A 15597-nucleotide genomic window follows, 5' to 3' on the forward strand; every position below is an offset into this window, starting at 1 on the left:
GAGTGAAGAATAAAAGAATCAAATATCTTCGAAAAAAGAAGGAAAAAGAGAAAGAGAGAGAGAGAGAGAGAGAGAGAGAGAGAGATTTTCCCTCTATCTCTCTCCAACGAGAAAGAAAGAGAGAGAGAGAAAGAGAGAGAGAAAGAGAGAGACAGAAGAAATTTCTTCGTTGTAACGATTGCACGTCTGGCTTATAGTGCGAGATTAGAAAATTATATATATATATATCGTCGAACTTTAAAGACAAGAAATTTGTTTCTAGTGCGTGTCTTTTATTTCTCCTATTCGATAAAAGAGAAAAGGAAAAGACATTGAGATTTTCGACACGCCTTTAGAACTCATACTCGATGGTTTCGCGCGCGATTTTTGAGTAACGTGTAACATGTGATATAACAAAGTATCTATCTATATATACACACATATATATATATATATACATATACACACATACTTATATATATATATATATATATATACACATATGCATACACATTCATGCATCGTGTTACTGGCAGTGTTCTCTTGGAATACGAGGAGATCGACGAAGATATCGACTAAGAAGGAGAAATTATAACGCTGTGACTTCTACGAACGTGGACCATTTCGAGGTCTGTTGAAAATACTTTGTATTTTAATTTTGATTTATTTGTTTCAGGCTCAAGTTCGCTCATTTATTCGTTTAATGATAATTTAAAATTTAATTAAAATCAACGACAGCTGTGCTTATCAACGATAAAAATATGCAAATGTTATTTTATTTATGGTTAGTTGCCAAAACTGGTCCACATTTTACATAAGAAGATACAAGCCAAAAAGTTATTCCTTTCTTTTTATCTTTTCATGTAGCAACTAAAGAAACACTGTTCGCGTCTACATTCGTGTTGTCGCATTGCGCCTTACGACCGTGTAGTTAAGCGAATTCACCATACAAAATTCGTTTATTTTCTCGTACCGTAATTTTATGAATATTTCCTGAGAGAAAAAGTTTTCTCAGTTGATCCCTAAAGTAGGGAGAACCAAGAGGAAACTTCGCCAAGTCTTGCTTCAACTTTTTTGCAATGGGTTTTTTTTTCTTCTTTTCCCTTCTTCGTTTTTCGAGGAACCGCCGGACGTATGGCCCCAGATAAGATAATCATTCGTATTATTGTTTTCGTTTCAGGATGTCCGCTTATGTCAGGATATCAGGTTTCATTGATTTCTCAGATATTACAAGATATTACATGGGATAACAAATAAAAACCTTAAGAGAATATTATTTTGAATGAAAACATTGGAAGATTATTATTTGCGTTCTGTTATATTTGTCATAATACGAATCGTCTTCTAATAAGATTAGAATAAAATTAGTTATACGATTTAATGAACAATTGAAGTTAATCAAATAAAATAAAATAGCAAGGCTATATCCTTTTTATCAACGTAAACGAGAAAGGAGTGCGTATGGTGGGTGGACTCGGAGAAGGGCGGAATATGAGATTTCAGTGTATTTACCGTGCTTATTGCACGACATATGTACTTATGTATCAAATAGCATCGCCCTCGTCGACATATCAAACCTTTTCATAACACACACGGCACACGAACCATGCACGAAGCGAGACGAAGGTGAACAGGAAGAAGAATACACCCCCGTCGAGCGTTGACTACCTTTCAACTGCTCGTGTATCTCTTTTCTGTGTCCTTTTCATCGCATTCGCGAATTCCCAGCTACTGCCTTTTACCTGTATCTCTCTTTCTCTTTCTCTCTTTTTCTTTTTCTTCTCTCTCTCTCTCTCTCTCTCTCTCTCTCTCTCTCTCTCTCTCTCTCTTTATCTGTCTCTGTTTCTTTTACTCTTTCATATTTACCAACATATATCTATGTCTCTTTCGATCTTCCACTCACTCTTCCTGATGCGCGTACCACGTATCTACTTTAGCAATCACGCATAAATATAGAGGCTTCCTATTGTCCGTTTCACTGGTTTCAATGCGTTACCTCTACGATTTTCATATTTTATATGGATGTCATTTGTTCAAGAATATTTGCCCATATATTTAGAAAGTTTATGAATAAAAAAATCATTAGTTAACGGAACAGAGACTATACTATGTGAAAATTGACGAAAAGATTTGTCACCGTGGTTTATTAGAATTTATGATACTTTGTTCGTGATTACGTAAACATGAATACATATATCTATTATAGATAATGTACACGCGTATCATCGGAAGGATTCGCGAGTTTTCGAGAGTAACGAGCCATTAAATCGCACTTAAAGTGTTTGCTTGACCATTTCTGCTTTCACGATAGAGCCTTTCTCCGCTAAATCGCATGGATGAGAGAGGATTTTTAAAGGGACACGAGGGAAAATTTATTATACCGTTTGCATTTACCACGATTTTTCTTGCAGCCCGCATCGTGCCTGCCTGCACTGCTCTTTCTCTCTCTCCTATGTTCTGTTCTGTTCTGCTTTGCTCTGCTCTGCTCTGCTCCGCTCTGCTCTGCTCTGCTCTGCTACCGTTACTACTACTGCTGCTGTTGCTACTCCTGCTGCCCGGCTACGTAATGGATTTTCGATATCTCTCACGTTATGAGTAGAAACGAGAATGCAAATATGATTTACTCGCTTGGCTGATAGCGTGGGAAAACGATTTAACGCGATAAATAATAAAAATTCTTTCTCTCAATCTCTCTCTCTCTCTCTCTCTCTCTCTCTCTCTCTCATTCTCTCTCACATACACATCTTTATATAATTATGAACTAAATATTACCATAGAACTCACCGATTTTTTATTTTATTTATTTCTTCTGTTTGTTTTCTTAATTTCCTTGCTCATTATATTATAGTAATAAGCTATTATATGGTCTTTACTATAATGTAGTTAAAATTAATATCAAGTTCATTGGAAAAATAATGTTGCGGTGGTTTAAACGAAAATAAGTTTTTCTTTTTTAACGATATTATACCAAGTTACGTTTCACGAATACCCCTTATTTCCTCGCGTTGAATATCCTATTAAGCGAACGAAGTAAAGGCAAGAAGAATTAACTCTAATACTCTCTCTCTCTCTCTCTCTCTCTCTCTCTCTCTCTCTCTCTCTCTCTCTCTTTCGGCGTTCGATCGAAACCTTTGAAATCTTTCGATTTTTACCGAGCTGACACGTTAATACGGCTTCCAAAATCACCGTTTGTAATTATGATACTTGTATGTAATTCTCGTGAGCAGCTTAGACAAAAAGGGTAACCTCTTCATCAATTTCCTCCCACCTTTCTCTCTCTCTCTCTTTTTTCCTATAGAAAAAAAGGAATGAAAGGAGAGATGGAGGAAAAAGGTGTGAGTAAGGAACTTGGCTACTCTCGAATTTCGTTTAAAAACCTTGACACGCCCTTCCTTGCACCGAGTATCATTTTTCTCGATACAACTTATCGATCCTACGACAATTTGTTACACTATATTCTCTCTCTCTCTCTCTCTCTCTCTCTCGTTCTTTCGCTCTATCTCTTATTCTCCCTCTTATTTGAACATCTTAAGTGATATGCTTAAGATATTTTCGCTTCGTGTACACAAACAGAACTTATTATTAACTTATATAGTCGAGTTATCTTTACCCATTGGCTATATCACATTCTTGTTCTGGAAATGTAATTATAATTAACTCGAGTTATAATAATTTAGATATAATAGTTTATGTTCTCGTAGTTTCTTAATATAACTGAATTTCTTCTATATCTCTCTTTCTCTTTCTCTTTCTTCTTCACTTATCTCTATTCTCATTCTCATATAACGAAAAACAATAAAAAAGATTTTTCAAAATTTCGAAGCACTTGAGTATTCACGAATCGCGTTAACAATGCTCATTATCGATTCGTTCTTTTTCTGTTATCAGTCTCTCTTATTTCTTTTCTCTTTTTAGCAATTAGAAAAAGAGAGAAAAAAGAGAGAGGAAAAGAGAGAGAGAGAGAGAAAGAGAAAGGAGAAGAGGATATCCAATGAGTTTCAAGGAGAATAGTTTGACGTCGAGTTGCCCAATTACAAATGTGAAATCGATCTCTCATTGTCGAGAAATCGTCGAGGCCGACTGCGAGCAAGCCGACTCGTTGCTAAATCGATTCCTCGTGAAGATAGTAGATAGGTTCGAACGAGATCGGCCATTTTCGTTTCACCGAAAGAACGAAGTCTCGTTAGTCACGCTGGTAATCAAGCTTTCGTTTCGATTTTCCTTGGAATTACTTTAGGTGCCTTTCTTCGGCATGCTTGAAGCAAAGAAAAAAATAGAGACAAAAAAGAAGTTCATTTTTAGGGGTAGAACGTAAAGCGTTTATAGGCCCTTTTAAAATTGAATAACTTAGTTTAAACGACGTCTGAGCTTAAAAAAATTCATGCACGATATATATCATATATATATATATATATATATATATATATATATATATATATCGTGTAAATAAAATGATATTTCGAAAATATTTTTTATCATTAAAATATCTTGCATAAAATATTTTTATTTACTTTACGAGAAAAAAAAAAAGAAAGGAAAAAAATGTTATATTCATTTTCAATGAATGTATTTGTAATTTGAGAAGTTTCCAAATAATATTCCCTGTAATTGGAATACCGGTAACGTTAAACCCAAATTTATAAAGTTTCCATGCGATTACATTCGATCATACGATTTCCTTTCTAATCAGCCACGTCTTTACAACCCTCGCGAGTCTAATATAATTTTGAATGCGCGTTCGTTAAGTCTCACTAATGCTCATTCGTATCTATCATGTTGCACCCTTCCACACAGTAGAAAGCTGGATATCAGGCAATCTCTTCTAAATACAGTTGTAGGGTGTTTTGATTCGAAGGTAACGTGGCTATTCTGGCCCGGCGGGCTGTTTAACCAACGAGCAACTTCAAAGTGTACATGCTCGAAACGTTTACTCGCCTGAGAGAAATAGGAAATCCAAGGGAAAAAGGGATCGCTGAGTTTTATCGTATGTATATTATATAGGTATACGATATAGAGGGTGTGTGCTCGATCAAACTTGATCGACGTTCGAAACATTTCTTTCGTGTGTATTACATAAGGTATAATATAATTAAAAAAATATTTTTTTTTTTAAACAGAATATATATTTATCGTTAGACTAACTAATAAAACAATGATCATTTTAATACGTGAATAAATCGTTCGATCCGTCGAATAAATTTCGAGATAATATCGGACGTTTATATAAATAAGAAGGAACGAAGTTAAACTGGTACATTCTGTAAACTCGATCGGACATGAAAAATCGTAAAGAAATCGCGCGATAGGATCGATCGTGATGTTTACCATGTAGAACTGAAGTGACGAGCGATTTGGACGGTGTTCTTCTAAGAAGATTCAACGGTTGGTCGTTATCAGTAATAACGACTCGCTGATATTCCAAAGAATTACAACTAGGGAGATAGAGAGATTTCTTACTTCCTTCGTTCTTAACGTAGAATAGTTGCCTTTTCTCCGAATGAGCTTCTTTCGTTCCGAAAAAAAGACTTATCTCTTGCTTCGTGAAAGCACGGTATTATCCAGCAGCTTTTATTCTTCCCTTTGGTCGTTGCCATTTATTTTCGATCCTTTTCTCGCTGCGAATCTGAATATTATCAAAGGATATAGATTAAAAGTCTCGTATTAAGGACACGTTATTAATCGCAATAGCTTTTTATCTTTTAACCCGTTTTCTCTTTTTTTTTTTTTTTTTTTTTCTTCTTAAATAGTCGACGAAGATAGCATGGATATAATTACCGTCTTCGAACTTCGTAAAAATTATAATTCCGTAGTAAAAATTAATTTTATTCTTTTTATCTTCTTTTTATCTTTTTTCTTTCTTTTTTTTTTTTTTTTTTTTTTTCTTTAGATTAAAATATAGAATAGTGGTTCGACCTTGGGTTTTAATTAGCGGTTCAGTTCGATTTAATTTGATGAACGCTCGTTAAAAATAATTTTCACCGGTGTTACATTTGATTCCAATCGGAACTCAGAATGGAACATGCGATTTTTCTATTTCTCTCTTCTTTTCGCCAGAGAGAGAGAGAAAGAGAGAGAGAGAGAGAGAGAGAGAGAGAGAGACAGAGATAGCGATACGAAGCATAGGGGTATCGGAAAATAATGAAGAGGTTCACCCTCTCGCAGCTGTTGAGTTACCCCCGCGATTCGAGTCCAATACTGATGGTGGTGGTGGTGGTGGTCTGTCGATGACAACAGGGTAATTACTTTTCAAGTAGCAGACGTGCAAATGAACGACGGTTTAATCTGCCAATAATATTTTAGTATTGCAGACTGTTTTTATTCCCTATCGTTTTTAACTTCATTCGAGAAAGAAAGATAAGTAAAACTCTCATACGAAAATGTATTTTCAAACGTACGTTGACTACGAAATTTTCTTTTTATTTTTCTTTTTCTTTGTTTCTTTTTTTTTTTTTTTCATTTGATTTATACGACATCGAAAAAAAAAAAAAGAACAAAGTACATAGCCAGTTTGACCACGTTTATCTATTCACGTGCATGACTTTTTGTTTTAATGCCTGCAGATATCATTTGAATAATCAAGAATAATTCGTCGTTTTGGTGTTTTAACATATTACCATTCGGTCATTTGTTTCTTGCCCCCAGGGATGTTGTTCTTATAGCTATGATACTTTTGAAATTTCGTTTTGTAGTATACCTGTGAAAACTTTTTTCTCAAAGAGTAAATTATTTATATCTTGTAAATATTCATCTTCCGCATAGGGAAAACGAGCAGCGGGAAATGATTCGCTTTCGATACGAAAGGAAGTTTTCAAAAGGTACGCCTTCGTAACTCCGGAGAAAAAGTTGTTATAACGATAGACGGTTTCCTTTATATCTCGGAATCGAGGTTAAGAAACAGCTTATAACTTTGGACGAAAAACTTTCGTCGCGTATTCATCCTGCCAGGAGGAAGTTGAGAAGCAGGCCTTTGATCTGTTCCCGCGAGTGCTACTTCAAAACGTGCTTGAACAAATTTCCTAGAAAGGCAAACATGCTACCTAACAGTCAAGCTTATTCAGAAACAACCTAAGAATGTGACTCTTTTTGCTTTACAACTTTATTCCGTCACCTAGTTTTTCACAATTAATCACAACCATGTCCGGCTGTATTAACGTAATATGTCATAATTAAAAAGATTTAAAAGCATCCCCAAGTTTCTACGAGAGATAAGACTTTTATAAGACAGAAGTCGTCGTGCGCTCACACACACACACACACACACACACGTATTTCATATCCTAAAGAACGATTAAAACTAGTATAAAACTCTTTTAAACGTTTCCCGTATATTAGTAGAAGCAGGTTATCCGTCAAAGATACCTCAATCTATATAATAAATCAGTTCAGTTTTTCTACTCATCGAGAATTCATTGAAGTAAATATAAAAAGTAGATTAAATCGGTGTAGTATTTTTTCGTTCGGTAAATATCTCACTAGTAACACTCTCTGTTCTATCTCGGGCTCGTTCGTCTTTCAAAAGATTATAGGACTCTTGTAAAAAAAGAAAAAAAGAAAAAAAAGAAACGATGTCCACGACGTATGAAGCTTATTATTACTAGAGGGGAAAGAAAAAAAACAGTTTAAAATGGTGTAGGAGGAAAGTGAGTCTCTCTCTCTCTCTCTCTCTCTCTCTCTCTCTCTCTCGATAAATCACAACTTATTGAACGAACGGCTCAGTTTTGACGGCCACCCGTTGGGCAGCAACGTTGTACTCGTCCTGGTTGTTCCTGCTCACCGTGATACGTCATAAGTCACAGCTGGTAGCACGTTGCGACGACATCGTCCCTTCGGGCACCTACTGCCACATCGTCATCTACTCCTCCTCCTCCTCCTCCTCCTCCACCTCCTCTTTATCTATCTCCCTCACTCCAGGCTTCGTGCACGTGCACACGCCCTCGTGCCCTTCGTGGCCTCGGCTTCGAGACCGGCCAGCCTAGATGTAATAGTGCTATTAACTGCTTCTGTATCTTGGCAACCTGACCCTCTCTCTTATACCACGTAGCCGTTTATTGCGTGCTATGATTGATACTGCAAAATATGGCGCTTACCTTTGCGAGAAGGGAAAGAGAATCTAAAGAAAAGAAAGTAGAATAGAAGCCTGAGATTTCCTTCGGGCTTCTTCGATTTACAATATCATTTGAGGGTAAACGTTTCACCTCGATGGTGACAAAAAAAAAAAAAAAACAAAAAAAAAAAGAAACTAAGAAATCAAAAGGAAATAAATAGTTCGTTTTAATTTTATCAATCGACAGATACGTTATTACCTATTTAACATTTTTTTTTTTTTTCTTCACGATAAAAATCTTTATTTCAGGATAATTTTTATGAAGTTTTTGAATTTCTGTTAAAACTGAACTATGTCATTTTACTACTCGACGAGAGATCATTTCGTTGGGATAGGATTTAATTGCTTTCGAATGAATGGGAATCCAATTTTCAGATTCCAGAGATCTCGTTTAAAACTAGCAATCAGATCTGGGTTACGAATGTAGAACGAAGATCGAAGGACGGGGGACGACAAACTCGTAGTTTCAACTACAGGAAGAACGATGTTTCTTTTGACTGAGATGAAATTGAATTGTGATTACGATTAATAACAACGTCGGTTCATCCGAGTTACTCATATGTTACGTAGCAAGAGGAGGAAAGATTAAAAGCTTCGTTTCGTTCGTCCATTCGTTTGTTCGAGGAACAATTTAATAGTGAACGCAAAGACAAACGGAAACGTACAATTCGTGCCTTGATATGCGCTTTGTCTTTCTCTCTTTTTGTCTCTCTCTCTCTCTCTCTCTCTCTCTCTCTCTCTCATTGGTTTGTAAAATGGAAATGTGTTAGAAATTCAAGGATAGTTTGTCGTCGAAAGGATCGACGTATTTTGTTGTTTTGATAATATCTCGTAAATTTGAGCTATGATATGCTCGAGGTTCGTTGGAAAAAAAAAAAGAATAAAAAAAAAAGAAGAAATAAAATAAAAAAAAATAAAATAAATTAATAAGTTTGTCCGTTATTAAAGTCAATTGTTTAAAAGCGATATGAATAAAATTGACAAGATTTGATGAAACTTTCTTTTTCTCTTTCTTTTTTTTTTCTTTTTTTTTTTTCTTTTTTTTTCGTTTTTTTTTCTTTTCTTTTTTGTGTTGTTTTTTCTTCTTTTTTCTTTCTTTTTTTTTGTTTGGTTTTTTCTTTTTTGTTTTTTTTTTTTTTTTTTTTTTTTTGATGGAACGCACTCAAGGTTCGAGTATTTAGACGATAAATATTAAAACCTAACACTTTTTACGTTCAACTCGCACGATAAAGCAGCTAAGCCGAATAACACGAGCAACCAGCGAGTTTCGCGTTTGTTCAACGTATTATCCATACAAACAAACGTTTCACGCCCGGCAGCTCGCTCGCGAGTCAGTCCCTCTTTTCCTCTTTATTTTTCTTTTTACTTTTTTTTTTTTTTGTTTTTTTCCCCCCATTTTTTCTTCTTTCCTTTTTTGTTTTCGAGTAGCCGCATTATTTTTCCTCTTTCCATTCATAAATCATACGTAGTCGCTGGCGCTTACCTTGAACCTACTTTCGTCACGGTGACGTCCTCGAGAGAGAGAAAATGACGACGACGACAACTACGACGACGACGACGACGACGACGACAACAACGGTAACAACTACTACTACTACTATTACTATGTATATACGACGATGTCGACTACGAAGGTCGTTAAAAATCACAGCAAGGGTGCCGCGTGCCAGGGGTTGTAAGGACCAAAGGGGTAAACTCTTCTCGCGTATGGAAAACCTCGTCGTTTCCAGTCTACTCGTCTCATTTTACCGACCACTTCTCTTTCTCTCCATGGCCCCTTCCCGTCTCTCTCTCTCTCTCTCTCTCTCTCTCTTTCTCTCTCAAATCCTTTTTTCCTTATGCATACATTCACACGTGTCTTAAAATCGTGATTTTATCATCGTTCAATCCTGGATACTACTCTTACGAATCCGTTGAAACGGACTTACTCGCGATAAAAGAGAGTAATACTTTTCTTCGAGTGTAACTTGTGTAGGTATATATCTACGTATGTATGTACATATATATATATATGTGTATATATATATATGTATGTATGTATGTATTCCATGGGAAATAAAAGACCTATAAACGACGTCGATAGGGTAACAAGTCAAATCGAGTGAAATAAAACGAGAGACGTAGTTCTCTCGTAGCTACTTCTACTTATCGTCGTTCAATCGGCTGAGAAAACTTCCTACCCTTACGATTTAACTCATACTTTTTCACCTCATTATTGTACGTCTTTTCGTTGACTTTTTACGAATATTCATTTTCACTTTTCCTATTCGTGAAAATCTTTATGAACAAGATCGAACATTATACGTAATCTGATAGAAAATAAAAATAATGCTTAATACCAATGGACATTGAACATTTGTCGCTTGATAATTTTCTCATTTCTCATATTCCATATTTCGTTCGTTTTTTGATGGCGATGAATTCAAGAAGGGTTGCCATAACCATTGAAATATTTCTTTTTCCTTCATCTTTCTCGTCTTCCATAGAGGATGTAATTTCCCGTACAAATGGAGGTTGTTCCAAGCGAACTCTCGGATCACGTCTATGACCTGACTGTCCCGACACCACGCAGCCTTTTATACGAAGGGTTACCGCGCGAAACTTTCCGAAAAGGGAGCGTAGAAAATGAAGGGGGTGGGGGAAAGGGTGAGAAAGGGGTGAGGAGAAGAATCCATGAGCTATCCCTTGGTCTCGACCCTCCGTTTCTTCATCTTCCTTCTTCTTCTTCTTCTTCTACTTCTTCCTTTTTCTCTTTTACCACCTTCAGATCGATCCAAAAACTCCATCCAGAGTCGAGCAACCTCGAGTCCTTCTCCTCCTCCTCCTCCTCCTCCTCCTCCTCCTTTTCTTTCTTTTCGGCTTAGGAGCTTACGCGTCGACTCTCCTCCCATCCACGGCCAATCTGTTATCGTATCTGCCTTTTATCTCTCCCAGATCTCGAAATAGATATGCCAGGATCCTTTCATCTTCCGATGCATCATTTGATTATTTATATACGTTCGCCTTTTTTTTCTTCTTTTTTCTTCTTCTTTTTTTTTTTTCTCTTTTATACCATTTCTCTTAAAGTTTCTCACGGCTACCAAAGAGAAGAAAGAGATAGATACTTTTCTTTCTACACAATATAACAAACTCTTCTTATTATTATTCTAAGCCGATATTCGAGAAATATTCAAAATGATATTTTGTTGTTGTGAAAGTTTCACTAGATGCTTATAGGGTATATGCATGTTCTTCTTGGATTATTATTCCTTTCTCTTAATCTTCTTTGTCGAATAAGACACTTGCCGTGAGATCTTCAAGCTGAGATGAAATTAATAGAATGGATACTTGAAATTTCCAAAGTTGTTCAGTCACTTTCAAAGAGGATCCGAAGATAACAGCTTCCTATTGATGTCTCGATTTGGTCCATCGAATTAAAAATTCTATCGGTTATATTCGAGAGTTAATTTCTTTTATTGATTCCTCAGAACTTTTCCACTAAGTAATCTTACCGGAGGATTGGGGCCGGAAAAATCGAGAAAATGCGGGCTCGGTGGAAAGAAGGAGAAAATAGAAGAGAAAGAAAGTCGGTGTGAATTAACTGAGGACTTTAAAGTTACGAGTACCGTGTACCAGGTGACAGGAAAACTTTATTTTCTTCATTCGGTTTGATAATAATACGGACGTTTGAGGGGAAGGAGGGAAAAGTAGCTCTCATTTAGAAAGTTTATCCAAGAATTCACATTTTGTTTAATCGAGAAGGAGAAAGAAGGAATCTTGTTTAAATTTAGGAATCCAGGTAATACGGCGGTAAAGTTTTAGAAAGAAAACAACATTTCTATGTAATAGATCGTAACCTTAAATAAGATTTTATGATATCATCTATTTCTTTTCTTTATATAACGTTGGACAAATTTGAACGTTTCACAACGCGAAGTAAAGTTTTCATAATCTCTTCAAAGTCAACGATAAATGGGTTACCTTCTTGAGGGAAGCTACGAGCAATGCGTGAATATGTGATGACCCGGCTAAAAGCGTCGTGAAACGTTTGCGTTTACCCGACGTCGACATCGGCACTAATGCGAATTAGATATTGACGTATAATTCGTGTACGCTCGTTCCATCTTCCTTCCTTTTCCTGGTCGATGGTTTTAACCGAGAAACGAACTGCGGTGGACGTTTAGTATAGAAAGCGATGATGGGTCGACGCATTTTACCGTAAGCCCGCAAAAAGAATAATTAATAGGGGAATCGTCGTCGTTTGATAGGTTTTATCTTTCTATGCTCTACCGACTAACGATTCCGTTAATCGTTTTCGAAGGACGCGCTTCGTTTATGAATAAAAGTCGCACAGTTATAAAGCTTAAGCACTTTTCGATTTTGCTTTTTCACCAACTCAACGTATTACGTATTTTAATTGAATAAATATAATTGACGTCGTTGAAACGTCAAGCCGGATAAAATATAAAATACTATACGATAAATTCTTTGTAACGTTTTGTTAAAATAGATTTAGTTCTGCGCGTGCGTATTTATATTTGTTTAGAACTTAACTTCATTATAAATTTAACTATTATAAATATGTTAGAAAAATTTACAATTCGAATTTTTTAACGACATATTGAAGATAAATAGAAGATAGAAATGAAGGGAAACGTTTTTCACAATTAATATATAATTAATGAAAGGTGATCGTTTTTTTCGTAATATGCAGGTAATTAATTTCGAGTTCGCATACAATACGTAATTGTCTGAATTTTCAGTCTCCTTTACGTCTCATTTCATAAACAACTTTTTATTGTCACGCTTCATTTCCTTAATTAAAGAACAATTTTGTGAAATTCGAATGGAAGGAGATATACAGTAGCTTTCATAAATCCTTGTCGTAAAAAGAACATACCTTATTTTTGTCGTCGTCCTTGTCGTCGGAAGTGTTCTTTGACGTTTAATTTTTCTTCTCTCTCTCTCTCTCTCTCTCCCTCCCTCTCTCTCTCTCTCCCTCTCCCTCCCCTCCCCTCTCTCTCTTTCTTTCGCATTCTTGTCAGAGTTGTTGCAGAATAAATGTAGATAATACGATATTACTTTTTATGTTTTAATTTTTTTTTCTTTTTCTTCTTTTTTTATTTTATTTTTTTTTTTCTTTTTTTTTTTTTTTTTTCGGAACTTTTTATAATCGACGAGGTTCAAGCTATAAAGCGCGTATAATTTTCATTTTAAATTAGAAAATTAAAAATCATAACGAAAATTTGACTCTACGCTCGCTCGTAGAGTCAAATTTTCAGTGTAACATGGAGAATGTCGCTTTCCGTTGGAACGTAAACGGGAAGTGGAAGATGAGCGTGTGTAATGAGCTCTTCGTAACGGTTTAAGGCGCTATACGAGCCAAGAAAGTTCGTTATTTACTTGCGAGTACTCCAACAGCTCGTTTACGTACGCAACGGTATTTCATTTCCTAGAGACGCTTTTGGATAGGCACTTGCAAGGGGTAAACACATTAAGGTGCTCTCGGCTTGTCGGTACACTTCAGTTTTCCTCTCCTTTAGTCCTTTTAGTCTCTTCTGATCCACGAAATTTACGATTAATCCTTTGAACTCGTTCGACGTTTCCCAATGTTACTAATTACCTGGCATTGATTTAAGTTAACGACTTGTATAATCGATTCATTTTATATCACCTTAATTCGTCATTAATATAATATTAATACGTCATTACGTTGAGGAATTACTCCATTGGAAAAAATAATTTTCTTTTTTAATCAACCCTCCCTCTCTCCCCTCTCTTCCCTATTCCTATCCTTATTTCTTGGAACCATTATCGATTTACGAATTTTCGAATTTGTCATTCATAAAGAAAAGTCTATTGGATATTGTTTTCGGGCATTTGAGGTGTTGAGATTTTAAAGGAAAAAAAAAAAAAGAAAAAAAAAAAAAAAAACAGAAAGAAGAAAAAAATAAAATAAAACAAAATAATAATGAAGAAAGAAAAGAAAGAGAAGGCTGAGAAAAAAAAATGTTCCAGGTAGTGAGTTAACCGATAGAAAGAAGAATAATTGTCTGAGATTCTGGTCACGAGTCGCAAGGAACTGAGAGCCGTTAAGCCGTAACTAATTGAACTATTGTCAAGGGGCGGTCGGAGGTGAACGCGAACCTCTTGTAACTTGGGTATTATAGAGATTCTCCAACGGGGAACCGTCAAATCCTCGGTGATAGATCCTCCTACACAATGGCAGCCGAGCTTTTGGAATCATTAATATATGAGAAAGCTTTTTCGTTTCCTGCCGAATATGTAAGAACACGTGATGCTTCCTCGAACGTTTGCGAGCGGTATACAACTCTCTCTTTCTCTCTCTTTCTCTCTCTCTCTCTCTCTCTCTCTCTCTTTCTTCGTCTCCCTTCGCTTTTCATCTCTTTCACTTTTCGATGGAGCGAGAAAGAATCTGTGCGACGTTCGATCTCAAAGTCGTTTCATTTTCCAAGTAGACGCTTTTCGGAACGATTACTGTCATTCTTTGATATTACACGGAATAATAAATCTTTTGACATAGGGTTGAATTTTTTTCATATCGACGTAATTGTCATTTGTCATTGATCTATTATCATTTAAATGATATACGCTAGTCGACAATGTACGACAAAAGAATCGATACGCTTTTTTTCTTCGTTGGAATAATAATAAAAGAAAAAAAAAAAAAAAAAAAAAGAAAAAAAACAACTGACGTACGGATTATAAAGCCATAGACTTATTATTCCCTTTGTCCTTTTTCTACTGTCTAACTCTCTTTTTCTTATTCACTGACAAAGAATATAGGTAGGTACCTATTCGCATGTCGCAACACACAGTACGTAGGCGAGTAGATAGGTAGTACGTATATATACATAGAGTGCAGTCGCAATGCACTTCCGAGAAGAAAAATGATCGGCCGTCACACGAATATAACGTATGACTGATCGTCTCCTTGAAATCCTCTTCTCTACGGGTTCATATTTATTTTTTAAAAAGTATACGCGAGAAATACTTTCGATCAACTTTTCGTTCTTCTCTCTTTTCTCCGTGTCATCTCAAACATTGTTCATTTTTTATGCCGAAAGTACGACAAGAGGCATGTTAATTTAACAACAACGGACAAATAAGATTAACAGAACAAACACGTACGAGGAATATATATTAGGTATAGATTCTTCCTAAAGGTTGATAGGTACTTGTATAGGTACTTGTATAGTTCCGTTTGCAGTGTTCTCACGTTATGGTTCTGCAGACATAACCAGTGGGCCAATTCTAACGAGACACCCGGTGTAGTCACGGATATATATCGGCCGCAATCGAATACGTCGGGGACTCGTGAATGGAATTTATTATTACATTTAGGGAGGTGAACCGTTCGGAGATCTTCTATTCCTCTCTCTCTCTCTCTCTCTCTCTCTCTCTCTCTCTCCTCATTCTATCCATTCTTTGGTCGAATCAAGCAACTCATTACTTTATATTGTGTGACTCTCCAACAATGGCGATCTTTTTCTTTTTCCGTATCGTTCAAAAAA

At 35.9% G+C, this 15597-nt stretch overlaps 1 protein-coding gene across 2 annotated transcripts in view; it reads left to right on the forward strand.

Annotated features, from left to right (window-relative positions):
- The first annotated feature begins 213 nt into the window (after positions 1-213).
- The window catches only part of LOC124950717 (semaphorin-2A), a 304525-nt gene continuing 289141 nt past the window's right edge, over positions 214-15597 (forward strand). The window contains exon 1 of one of the 2 annotated variants that reach the window (XM_047497873.1): positions 214-608. The gene's annotated coding sequence lies outside the window, so the exon portion shown is untranslated. The remainder of the gene's footprint in view (positions 609-15597) is intronic. The other variant, XM_047497874.1, reaches the window with a different exon arrangement.

This window comes from Vespa velutina, chromosome 7 (assembly GCF_912470025.1).
Source record: "Vespa velutina chromosome 7, iVesVel2.1, whole genome shotgun sequence".
Taxonomy (NCBI): domain Eukaryota; kingdom Metazoa; phylum Arthropoda; class Insecta; order Hymenoptera; family Vespidae; genus Vespa; species Vespa velutina.